We start from the raw sequence: 14,025 nt of genomic DNA, 5'->3' as shown, positions 1-14,025 counted from the left end.
AAACTTTGGTTAAAGTTGTGATGCACATCAATATTTTTGGTCAAACAGAAGATTAATACGCCGTCAACGCTCAATCGATCGCTAATAGTCCCAAGCAGGGACTAATAACAAGGCCGCATATCTACCGTTCCTTGCCGCTTAGTTTAATTACGTCGTAAGGTGTTTTCCTTTGAGAACCACTCCCCCTGTTGCCACTGTGTGCGGTTATCTGCTATCCATTCTCTCTGTTAGACGATAGAACTATCCTCTATTGTTCGATTGATACCTCCCTCACACATATCAAAGTGGTTACTGACTCCCAAGCCATCACATGACATATCGAAGTGGTTACTAACTCCAAAGCAGCGGTAACTGAAAATAAGTGGCACAAGAAGTAAAGGAAGAGAGTTTCAGTAGATCAACGATGACATAGGAGGACTTTGTATGTGACCCGCAAATAACGATAGAGACTCATTTTGTTGTCTATCCAACAGAGCCGACCCCACGACACTCCATGTTTCTTTCCAACATTGATTAAACCATGGTCTCTGTTGTTGCAACAATCACCTTCTTCCCTGCTTGTGCTCACATGGCTTGATAAAATAGTCCATAGGTATGGAAACATGCTAGGAAATATATTTGTTCACTACTATTTCATGGTCGGGAGGCTTACGCTCAACGAGGAGGAGGATCGATTGTAGAATGCAATGGCACTGGGGTGTTCTTTGGTGTGGGGACGAGTGATCTCACCATGGAAGAACTGAAGGATGTAAAGTTTTCCAACACAATGTTTAGGAAACTCATATTGCAGGACTACGTTGTCACTCTCACCTCCAAGATCTCCCGCTCCTTACCCTATAGGCCACCCGTTTCAAATGTGGGGGTTTTGCAGTTGGGACTGGACTCAATCACTACGTTTTTGATGGAATATTAAAGGAGAAAGCTCGGAAGTCACACCAAACTTGGATCGACCTATTCTGAAAGCCAGGGTTCCTCTGAGAACACCAATATTTGTGATATCCCTCAGGGGAGGAGGAGGCAGCCAGGCGCCTGCAGAGTCAAAATCGATCAAAATTCTACCACAGTCGAAGCTTTTACTGAAGCTCTTTCTCGTATCTGTAGAAATGTTGGATCGCCTCAAAGAAAAAGTAATGGAGGATGGAAAGATCAAGAAGTGCACCAATTTCGAAGTGGTGATAACGCACATGTGGAGGGAAAGAAGCCTGGCGTTGGAAATTATGAGTGTTTAGATTTCCACGGTGTTGTTTCTAGTGGAATTCAGGGTCAGGTTCCAACATTTGTGAATTTTACTACCACTATGTTGCAGCAATGGAGAGAATTGGTGTTCTCTAGTGAAAAGGAAGTTGATGTGCTCTCGGAGTTTCGTAAACTTACAACAGATGTTATTTCTTGCACAATATTTGACAACAATTATACAAAGCGAAAGCACATCTTCAATCTTCAATTAGGGATGGAACCCTGACCTCTGCCCAAAACTTAATGAAACTCTCAGAAATAATACATAACACAAAGACAAAGAATTTAATGCCAAACTTGAACAAGGACTTAACCTGACCCATCCCAACCACGACAAACATTTCATCAAACACATCATGAACAAGTAATGTATAGGTCATAAATACACATCTAAGCATAGGGCTCTCATACGTATATGAGAATCGTTAATAAGGTCTAATGTCCTCTCACAAAACTACATTATCATTTATTATGTCATGCATTCATTAACCATTCATTTAAAAATCAAAACATGATGAGATCCATAACTAAAGTCTTCCATAAAACCCTTCTTATAACTAACATATAGCTAGAATAATGTCGATTATAGAACAACCATCAAAACCAAATAATGAAAAGTACATTTACTCATGGAATACAAGTAAAAAAAAGCTTTTATTAACATATGCAAAATCCAACCAAGTCAGGGACTTCCACGTACCACCGAACCATAGATTGGGCTAAACCAAATCTTTCTTTCAGCCAATAACCCCTGTGCCATATTCTAAGCATGAATGTGGGAATCACAACAAAACTAGCCAGGGCATATCCCACCAAGAGATTTCTAGGTCCGAAACCCTCGTCTATATAACCAAGCTTTACCATGTATCCTGGCATTACTGATCAAGGGATTCCCAGGCCCAAAAAAGAAACATACACTACCATGCTTTACCGCAATCCCGCCAAAACCGGTCAAGGGATCACTAGGCCCTATACAAGCATGGATGCTTCCATATTTATTCACCATTACCTTGAGGAATTTTCCCATCTCCACCCTCGGGATTTATCGTGTATCTTGCCATTACCAGGCAAGGGATTCCTAGGCCCTTGGGAATTTTCCTGAGACTACTTCACGCGATTCCAAAACCATCCAACAATACAGCTCAACCAAATAAAGAACCCCATCACACCATGGCTATCTAGAAATGGAAAGGCAAGGCTGAAACCACTGTCAAACCTGGAAAATCCTATGTTAATGATAGCAAGAGAACCAAATACACACATGCATGTACCATGCAAGACAAAACTTGCAAGGAAATCATACATGCAAGTCAATACTTTCAAGTAATCTCGTTGTAGTTGCTTGATCCAACTCTTCCTACTTGATCTTTGCTTCCCTTTTCTTTCTTGTCCTTGTTTTGCCTTCCTTTCTCCAATGCTAGAGTGCTCCAAGAATGCTCTAAGTGTGAAAGAGTATGAGAGAGAGAGAGAATGGTGAGAGAGATCCAAAACTTAGCTGACCAAAGGTTGGGAATTGATCCTCATAAGCCTTTTTATCAATGATGCCTCTATTTTCTCCAATTTCCACTAATTTTCCTTCAATTTCCTCCTCACATGAAACCAGTGACCTTTCACCTTCCTTTTCTCCTATTTTCCATTATTTTCATAAATAAATGTCAATTAATGCGGCTTTTCCTTTTCAATGTCTTTGTCATTATTTGCCAATTTCCTCTTATCCATAATAAACCAAATGAACACCCACTAGGATGTCTTGCCCAACATTCATCTTGGAAAAAGTGTCCCATGACCTTGGTCTTATTTTTCCTTTATTAACTTTATTACATGAACTTTTAACCTGGGGTTGTTATAGACCCCTCCCCCTTAGGGGAACATCGTCTTGGTGTTCTATGACACCTATGACCATCAAGTGAAAACCAAGACATACTACCCATGGAGCTTTATAACTTAGCTTGATGCAATATTTACAATGAACAACATGTTGAAAAGCAAACCAACATGACACCCATACTCCTTATTGGAGCTTTATAACACAACTCATTGCAGTATTTACAATAACAACCATACATAAATATGTACATATACCAAAAATCATTTGCCTTCACAGGAAAATAATGAAGGATACATAGGCCGCATCTGATTAGCCATCTCCCATGTAGCTTCATCGGGCCCAAAGGGCTTCCACTGCACTTTAACTTGCTCGATTCCGGAGCATGAGCTATTTCCGTTGCAAAATGCACTAAGGTTCTAGCTGGAATTCTCCTTCAGGCTCCACCTGCAAAACAAACCAATCAATCACATTATCAACATCCTTAATATATCTTTTAAGCAATGAAACATGGAAAACATCATGGACTTTCACGGTCGAAAGCAGTGCAAGTCTGTAGGTCAATGGTCCAATCCTCTCAAGGATATTGAAAGGCTTGCAATATCGAGGTGTCAACTTCGCACATGACCAAATCCTTAAGGAACACTTCTTGGGCTTGATGCGCAAATACACATGCTCCCTAATCTTAAACTCCTTAAATGCCCTATGTTGATTTGCATAATTTTTTTGCATGTCCTGTGCTGCCTTTAGATTTTGCTTGATAACCTGCATTTCCTATTCCATTTTTGCCAACATGTTCGGTCCTATCAACACCTTGTTCACTGGATCACTCCAGTTGATGGGAGTATTACAACTCTACCCATAAAGTATCTCAAACAAACTCATCCTTAGTGACTCCTGATACCCATTGTTGTAAGAAAACTCAACTAGTGGAAGATACTCTTCCCACTTTTACTATTGATGCATAACATACATTCTCAACATGTCCTCCAAAATCCTTTTTTTTTAGGTTGTGGTTCACAGACACCTTGGTCAACGGGTGGCGCTACGTCCACGGAAAAATCTAGGCTGATTTTGCCCAACTGAGCTAACCCTTGGGGCTATGTCCTCCAAAATACTATTTGTTAGGTCCCTACAATACTAGTGATTCCCCCATTACTATTGTTATTATTGTGCCCCTATTGTCTCCATATTGTTATTATTTTGCCCCATAGAAGCCCACTATTATTACTTTTGTACCCTTATATTATTATTGTTAGGTCGGCTTTGGTTATATTGTGACCCCTTAAACTCCTATATATAGAAAGGAGGTTTTTTCATTTGTATCATCGAAGAATTGTTCATTTGTATAATGTAAAGGAGGTTGCCCCATTGAACAAGCTAAATTCTAAGGTGTTTATCTCTCTTTTCTATCTTTTTGTGAGCTGGTTTCATAACATTTGGTATAAGAGCTTGGATTCTAGGGTTTCACTACTCTAAACATGTCATCGTGGAATTTTTTCTATAACTTTTTCTCTACAACATTTCAGAAGTGAAAAATAAAACCCATTTGAGCCGAAATCTCTCTGAACTGGGGGTGCGAATTTCAAATCTTGTATTGTTATATTTTCAGAGATATGATCCAAGGAAGTTAAGGTTTTGCAGGATCCCGAATTACATCTCAAACAGGTGACCTGGGGAAAATTGTCATAACTCCCTTTTTTTTTTTTGAGCATCAGATTGAAGTTTCATAAGAAGTTACAGAAAGAAGACGAATTGCAGTTTTCTGTGTATCAGTTTCAGATTCTAAGGTCAAAACAGTGACACGTGGCACTTCGTACAAGTTCGCTCTACTAAACCAGTCTATAATCAGGTCATCGTGGGAGATTTGGCATAACTCTTCATTGGAGAATCCAATCTTGATTAGACTTGCAGGGTTAGAAAGAGTACTCAGAGGGTTACCGCAGGAAGCAATTTCAGACCTTGGAGATCCAAAATTATAGAGATACAACAAATTCAATATCGATCTCCTACAAAGTGAAAAAAGGTGTGTAGTTTTTTTAAATTTTTGCATAAGTTTGGTTTGAAAAATTAGTTTGAAGGAATTCAAAGGGCATAGTGAAGCATTATTATCAGTAATTGATGCCTCGAAGAAAGAAAATGGAAACACCTAGTAAGCAACCTGAAAGCTCTAGCATGACTCATGAAGAAGAGGAAAAAATGCAACATGATATATCAAAATTAGGGGACCAAGTACAACAAATTTCACTCGCACAAAAAGTAACAAAAGCTAAGATGGATGGTTTAAAAAAAGACGTAGAAGCTAAGATGTATGGCGTGGAAGCTAAGATGGATGGTTTAAAGAAAGCCGTAGAAGCTAAGATGAATGACGTGGAAGCTAAGATGGATGGCGTGGAAGCTAAGATGAATGGTGTGGAAGTTAAGAGGATGGCGTGGAAGCTAAGAGGATGGCGTGGAAGCTAAGATGGATGATTTAAAGAAAGGCGTGGAAGCTAAGATGGAATATTTGAAGACATATTTGACAATGTTTCTACAAGAAATGCTTACTAATGGCAAAATGGTAGTAAAGGAAAATCATGATGAGAACAAAATAAATGTTAATAATGATTTCATAGACTCTAATGTTGGATTGAAGAACCACCATGTTCCAAAGATCGATATGAAGAAGTTTGATGGCAAGGATCCTATAACATAGATACTACAAATGGAGCAATTTTTCGATCTCCATAATGTCCAAAACACACAAAAGGTACGCATTACAACTTTATATTTGGAACAAAATCAGTTTGTATGGTATCGATGGCTTTGCTCTCGTAAACAAATTTGTCACTTGGGCTATTTTTACGGATGAAATGATAGCACATTATGAGGATACAAAAAGCAACACTTTTTTTAGCTAATTGATAAATCTCAAACAAAAGGGTTTAATGATGGAGCACATTGAGGACTTCCAAAAATTGAATATAAGGGTAAAAGATATTCCAGAGGAGCATATGATTGATGTGTTCACAGGGAATTTAAAGGATAACATCCAACAGGAGGTTCGCCTTTGGGAACTTGATTCATTGGAGAAGGCATTCAATTTGGCAAGAAAAATGGAAAGCAAAATTATGGCAACAAGGAAGCCTACCACTCACAATCATAAAGATGGAAGTGTTGTTGCCCCTAGTCATCCACAACCTATAAGCTTGACACCACAACAATTGGAAGAAAAAAGAGCAAAAGGGCTTTGTTACAGTTGTGATAGCAAATACACTAAAGGCCATAAGTGTGCTAAGAATAAATTATTTTACATAGATTGTGAAGAGGAGGAAGAAAAAGAACAAGAACAAGAAACATCAAAAGAAGAGGATATACACCAGGAAAAAACCCTAGAGAGAGAAGAAATGAATTTGACCATATCTTGTAATGCATTGGCTGAAATTACCACTCCTCAAACTATTAAGATAGAAGGGAATATCAAGAAGAAAAAGGTAATAGTGTTGATTGATTCGGGCAATACCCATAATTTTATTCATTGTAAGATAGCCAAGGAATTGAATTTCTTCCTATATCTAGCACCAGAGTGTCAAGTGATGGTTGCAAGTGGAGGAACCATAAATTGCTCAGGAAAGTGCCATAATATCAAGCTATCCATGGGAGAATATGTATTGAATAGCCCAATGCTTTCCATTCCAATGGGTGGTCCTGATGTTGTACCAGGAGTCCAATGGCTACAATCTTTGGGTACAATAGCTTTTGATTTTCAAGAATTTTTCATGAAATTTTATTCAGAAGGAAAGGAAGTTGAATTAAGGGGTATGGCAGGGAAACCGAGAAAGATAATCAACTCTAACGGAATCACAAAGCTTCTTAAGAAAGAACAACGAGGCATAATTGAACAATTATGTTCACTAGAGGTTTCCACATCGAAATCATACATTTATCCAGATCTCCAAAAAGCCTTGGACAATCATTCCAAGTTATTTGAGACTCCCAAAGGCCTCCCACCTATTTGTGATCACGATCATGCTATTAATTTGATTCCAGGAAGTGTTCCTCCAAACATCAGGCCTTCCAGATATCCCTGAGTGAAATTGAACGTATGGTCGCAGAAATGCTAGAGGCTGGTATAATTCAACCTAGTCAAAGTTCTTTCTCTGCTCCAGTAGTATTGGTTCATAAGAAGGACGAATCATGGCGCATGTGTCCAGATTATAGGGAGCTCAACAAGCTCACTATTAAAGATAAATTTCCCATTCCTGTCATTGATGAATTATTGGATTAATTGCATGGATCAATTTACTTCACCAAGTTGGATCTGCATTCAGGATATCATCAAATCAGAATGAAGACTGAAGACATTCCAAAAACAACATTTAGAACTCATGAGGGTCATTATGAATTTTTGGTCATGCCTTTTGGCCTTACTAATGCACCTTCTACATTTCAAGGTTTGATGAATTCCATTTTCAAACCCACCCTTAGAAAATTTGTGTTAGTATTTTTTTGATGATATACTAATCTACAACAAGTCTTGGAAGGATCATGTTCAACATGTTGACATGGTGCTCAAACTATTGGAGGAGAAACAATTATATGCAAAAATCTCCAAATGTTTCTTTGGATTACAAGAGGTGGAATATCTGGGTCATATTGTATCTCATGAAGGTGTTAAGCTAGACCCTAGCAAAATTAAAACCATTAAGGAATGGAAAATCCCCACATCCATAAAGCATCTACTAGGATTTCTCCGGTTGACAGGGTATTATCGCATGTTTGATAAGAATTATGGGAGAATAGCAACACCTCTAACAACATTATTGAAGAAAGATGCATTTTCATGGACTCTACAAGCAACGAAGGCCTTTGAACATATTAAAGAGGCAATGTGCCAAGCACCGGTTTTAGCTACACCAACTTCACAAGAACCTTTATTGTGGAATGTGATGCCTCAGGAAATGGAATTGGTGTTGTTTTAATGCAAGAAGAAAGACCCATTACCTGCGAAAGTCGTCCAATCAAAGGAAAGTATTTACACAAAGCTATTTATGAGAAGGAAATGTTGGCAATAGTACATGCACTTAAGAAATGGAGATCCTATCTAATGGGAAGACACTTCAAAGTAAAAATAGATCATGATAGTCTTAAATAATTTTTAGAACAAAGATTATCTTCATAAGAGCAGCAAAAATGGGTCACAAAGATGTTGGGTTATGACTTTGAAATCATCTACAAAAAAGGGAAACAAAATGTTGTGGCAGATGCACTCTCAAGAAAGGATGAGGATGTGGAAGCATTTCTTTACGCCATTTCTATTATCCAACCAGATTTGATAAACGAAGCAAGGGATGAATGGAAGAATGACGACAAAGTGTGGTCACTCATTCAAAAGTTACAACAAGATCCCAGTACATCTGATACATTTAGCTGGAAAAATGATTCGTTATGGTACAAATGTCGGTTATACCTATGTAAGAATTCCCAACTCAAATAAAATATTCTTAGGGAATTGCACACATCTCCCTAAGGAGGGCACTCGGGATTTCTAAAAACTTACCACAGGGTTAAGAAGGAATTTTTTTGGGATGGCCTTAAATCGGATATTCAAAAGTTTGTGGTGGAATGTTTGGTTTGCCAACAAAATAAAGTTGAAACAATTAAGACCCTAGGTCTATTACAACCTTTATCCATTCCAAGCCAACGTTGGGAGGAGGTTTCAATGGATTTTATCACAGGTTTACCCAAGTTCGAAGGAAAGAGTGTTATCATGGTGGTATTTGACAAACTTACCAAGTATGCACACTTTTGTGCATTATATCATCCATTTAAAGCGAGTACAGTTTCTACTGCATTTATGGAAACAATTCAAAAGCTACATGGAAACCCAAAGATTATTGTAAGCGATAGAGATCCCATTTTCACTGGAAATTTTTGGACAAAATGATTTTCTTGTCTTGGTACTCAGTTAGCTCATATCTCATCTTATCATCCTCAATCTGATAGGCAAAATGAGATAGTAAACAAAAGTTTGGAAGGATATCTTCGTTGCCTTGTATCTGATAAACAAACATAATGGGTCAAATGGTTGCCTCTGGCTAAATGGTGGTATAACACTTCCTTCCATACTGCAACAAAAATGATTCCATTTATGGCACTTTATGGATATCATCCACCATCCATCACATCACATTTAAGAGAAAATTCTAAGGTTCAAGCAGTGAAAGATCACATCGAGCATCAACAACAAGTTCTCCAACTCTTAAAGGATAACCTCACCTTGGCGCAGAATAGAATGAAATAGTAGGCAGAGCAACATCGCAACGAAAGAAGTTTTGATTGGGGTGATTGGGTATTCCTACGGCTACAACCATATAAACAAATGTCCCTCAAGTAAGCTAATAAGGATAATAAATTATCACCAAAGTATTATGGTCCATACAAGGTGTTGCAAAAGATAGGTACTATGGCATACAAATTGGAGCTTCCTATAGCTTCCCAAGTGCACCCAGTTTTCCATGTGTCATGCTTAAAGAAGGTTATAGGAGACAAGCTCCCAGTTCAAACAATATTTCCAGAACTGATGAGGAAGGAAAAATCATATTGGAACCTGAAGCAGTCAAAGAAACAAGAACTCGACAGTTATGAAATCGATCAATTTCAGAGTATCTCATCAAGTGGAAGAACTTACCCATTGAAGATTCCCCCATTACTATTTTCATTGTATCTCTTATTGTTATTATTGTGCCTCTATTGTCCCCATATTGTTATTATTGTGCCCCATAGAAGCCCACTATTGTTATTTTTTTGCCCTTATATTATTATTGTTAGGTTGGATTTGGTTATATTGTGACCCCTTAGACTCCTATATATAGAAAGGAGGTTTTGTCATTTGTGTCATCGAAGAATTGTTCAATTGTTTAATTTAAAGGAGGTTGCCCCCTCGAAGAGGCTGAATTCTAAGGCATTTATCTAGTTTCATAACACTATTGACCCTCTATATCTTTCCATCTGTTTACGAATGATAAGTTGTACTAAAGGCCAACTCTGTACCCAAACCTACAAATAAATCCTTCCAAAACCTGGAAGTGAACTTAGCATCTCTATCTGACACTATCTTGTTCAGAACACCATGCAACCTCACTATATCTCTGAGGAAGACATGTGCTACCTCACTAGCTGAATATGTAGACTTAACTGCTTTGAAGTGAGCTACCTTTGCCAACCTGCCAACCACAACCATAATAGAATCATGTTGCCTAGATGTCCTTGACAAACCTATAATGAAATCCATGAAAATGACCTTTGATTTCCATTCTGGAATCATGATCGACTGTAGTAGACCACCTAGATGCTTACACTATGCTTTTACCTGTTTACAATCCAAGCATCTTACAACAACCTCTGCGACCCGTTTCTGCAAGTTTGACCAATGGTAGAACTTCTTAACCACTGTCAATGTATTTTGATATAGCGGGTGACCTGAATACGACTTGACATGAAATTCCCACAAGATAAGATTCTTGAGCTTGTTGTTGTCTGACACATAGATATTGTCCCTAAATTTGACCAAACCATCTCCCATGAGATGATAATCCACATCCTGTTCACTTATACCCTGTTCTAACTTGTGCCTAAGCTCCCTATACCCGTCATCTTGTTGTCTTGCTTGCAAGATCCGATCTTGCAAGTCTGTCCCATATGAGCTCATAACTGCTACGTGATTTATCTGTACTTTTCTGTTAAGAGCATCTGCAACCCTATTCTCTTTTCCCTTAATTTACTTGATCTCGAAGTCAAAACTCATTGATCCTAACCAACAACCTAGCTTGCCTCACATTCAAATTTGGTTGGTCAAAAAAGTACATTAGCCCACTATGATCATTCATCAATACAAACCTCCTGCCAAGAGATAGTTTCTCCACATATTTAATGCATGAATGATCGTTGCGAACTCAAAATCACGTGCCACATAGTTATACTCGTGCTCATTCAATTTCCTTTATTCATAACATCCACCTGTCCCTCCTACAGTAGGACTCCACCAAGTCCTCTCTTGCAAGCATCTATACACACCGCGAACTCTTTATCCATATCTGCAATCTTGAGAACTGGAGCATTTGTCAACAATTGCTTCAACTGCTCAAAACTTGTTGCACATTCCTTTGTCCATTCAAATTTATTTCCTTTCCTCTGCAATAATGTAATAGGATAGGCGATTCATGAGAAGTTCCTAATGAACCTCGTGTAGTAACCTACTAACCCCATGAATGATCTGACCTCATCCACATTTCTAGGAGTTTCCCATTCCATGATAACTCTTATCTTTTTTAGATGCACTTCTAGGCGTTCCTTGGAGACAACATGTTCGAAGTAATGTACCCCTATCTAAAAGAAGTTGCATTTACTAAGCTTGGCATACAACTGATGCTCTTTAGCAATCTCAACACTATTTCTAAATGTTCGACACACTCTTCCTCATTCTCAGAATATATCAATATATCATCAATGAGTACAATCACAAACTTTTCCATATAAAGACACAACACCCTATTCATCAAACACATGAAAGTAGTTGGAGCATTAGTCAAAGATAAAGGAACGACAACAAACTCATAATGACCATACCTAGTTTGGAAAGCAGTCTTGTAGATTTCCTCTTCTTTAATCCGTACCTATTGGGATCCTGATCTCAAGTCAATCTTTGAGAACACCACTGCTCCCTTCAACTGGTCAAACAAGTCATCGATCCTAGGCAATGGATACTTGTTCTTGATAGTTACCTTGTTCAACTTCCTATAGTCAATGCACAATTTGAGAGTACCATCCTTCTTCTTCACGAACAACACTGGTGCACCCCATGATGATACATTTGGCATAATGTATCCCTTGTCAAGCATTTCCTTTAACTATAACTTCAGTTCCACTAACTCTGGAGTGCTCATCCTGTACGGTGCCTTTGATGTTGGTGTTGCCCCTGGTACTAACTCAATAGAAAATTCCACTTGCCTATGGGGCGGTAAATTTGAAATCTCCGCTAGGAATACATCCTGGAACTACTGCAAAAATGAATACTTCTTCAAGACATCCGCATCCTCAACTTATTTACCTTTGTCACTAGAAATATGCACTACAAACAAGACACACCCTTTCCTGCGACTGTGTATTGCCTGCATAGCTGTAACCATTCTAACCAATGTTGCCTTCTTCTTACTCTGTAAGATTCTCTGTTCTCCATTGTCATCCAAGCACTCAATGGCCTTGTCATAACAATCTACTTTGGTCTTATGAAGGTACAACCAATCCATACCCATAAACATATTATATGATCCCAATGGAAGTACATTCAAATGTGCTAATGTAGGCATACCATTCAACTCAAATGCAAAATATATTACCCAATTTTGAACTCTCTTCTTAGTACCTGTAGCCAACTGCACTAACTAAGACTCTACATGCACTTCTTTTCTCAAACCACACTTATCCACCAAGTTAGGGTTAACATAACTATAGTTAGATCTAGGGTCAATCAAAATAGAAATAACATTATCATAAAGCTTACCGCCCATCTTGATAATAGATGCTTGATGGTACGCCTGTCTGTTATCCAATGCTGCATAGATACGAGGAATTCTCTATCCAACATCCCCAACTGTCTGCACTTCCTGCGCACTTTAGATCTGAGGCCTACCACCCTGTGACCCTGATACGATGACAAATCCCTCTCGAGATGTTCCTTGCCACATATCCAACACTGAAACTCTCCCTTACCCTCACCTTGATTCTGCTGCCCTCCAGGCTATGACCCATGTCCCTTTACAACTACATTGAACTTATTGTAAGGAACGACATTCTCTTTCTCACCTTCATTTGAGGTCTTGTTCGCTTTGGTGGCCATCTACCTTTAGTCTTGTCTTTCCCTTTCCAACCCCGCTAAGACTCTCTCTTACGCTTCGATTTCTCATAACAATGGTTCAATTTCCTAATGACTTCTTCTAGTGACCAAGGCTCATCGTACTCAATCTGATCCATAAATTCTAATGGTAATCCATTGACAAATCTCTAAACTTTGGCCTTCTCATCCTTAAGATGCGGTACATACCTCAACAACTCCAGGAACTTAGTAGTGTACTCCTCATTTATCATTGATCCCATCTTTAGATCATATAAATCCTTAACTTTACTGCCATAGTACCTCTTTGACAAGTACTTCTTTCGGAAAGGAATTTTAAACTCATGCCAACTTAACTCCTTTGTCTTGATGTCTTTGACCCACTTCACATCTTCCCATCAATTATATGCTTTCTCTTTGAGGCTAAACATAGCTATCCTAACCTTCATGTTCTCTATGTAATCATGCAACTCAAAGAATTTCTTCATTCCAAGTAACCATGCCTCTACATCCTCTGACTTCTTTAGCTCTCCATCAAATGTAGGTGGATTTGATTTCTTGAACTTGTCCGACAAATGTCCCCTATCACTCATCCTGTAAGGATGATAGCGATGATGACCATGGTACTTATCTGAACCAGAACTAGAGTAAAGCCCATGTTCACTACCTCGTCTATCAGGTGTATCCAAGAACTTGCCATCTCTAATGGTATCATCTCCATTCGACCTATGCCGACCATAAGGCTTGCTACCATAGGCTCCATTAGTGTTGTCCTATTGTCCACGACTAATCCTAAGTGGTCACTGTCTCTGCAAATCTGATAAGCTCTGAAGAATCACTGCATTGACCTTTGCTTATTTCTCCTGTGCCCTGGCAAGTCTCTCTTGTGACTGAATGATTATTTCATTATTTGCTTTGCAAATTCTTATTTTTGCCTTGAAACTTCTCAAAGTGTTTGCTATGTGAGGGGAGTACTCATCACCATGTTGCTTATCTGATATGTAGGGAGAGTCACGTTAACTGTAGTCCACCATTTATCTTGTCATCTTTAATCTTCTTCCTGCAAATATACCATGTCAGCTAAACCAAAATA

At 38.6% G+C, this 14,025-nt stretch overlaps 1 pseudogene; it reads left to right on the top strand.

Moving 5' to 3' along the window:
* The first annotated feature begins 403 nt into the window (after positions 1 to 403).
* On the top strand, positions 404 to 1,283 carry LOC149183496 (acyltransferase GLAUCE-like; annotated as a pseudogene).
* The last annotated feature ends 12,742 nt before the right edge of the window (positions 1,284 to 14,025 follow it).

Source organism: Pinus tabuliformis, chromosome 3_2 (genome assembly GCF_031772625.1).
Source record: "Pinus tabuliformis cultivar Carrire ecotype Pingquan chromosome 3_2, CPIR1, whole genome shotgun sequence".
NCBI classification, from domain to species: domain Eukaryota; kingdom Viridiplantae; phylum Streptophyta; class Pinopsida; order Pinales; family Pinaceae; genus Pinus; species Pinus tabuliformis.
Note: the sequence above shows the minus strand (reverse complement) of the source record. Positions and strands in the feature narration are given on the sequence as shown.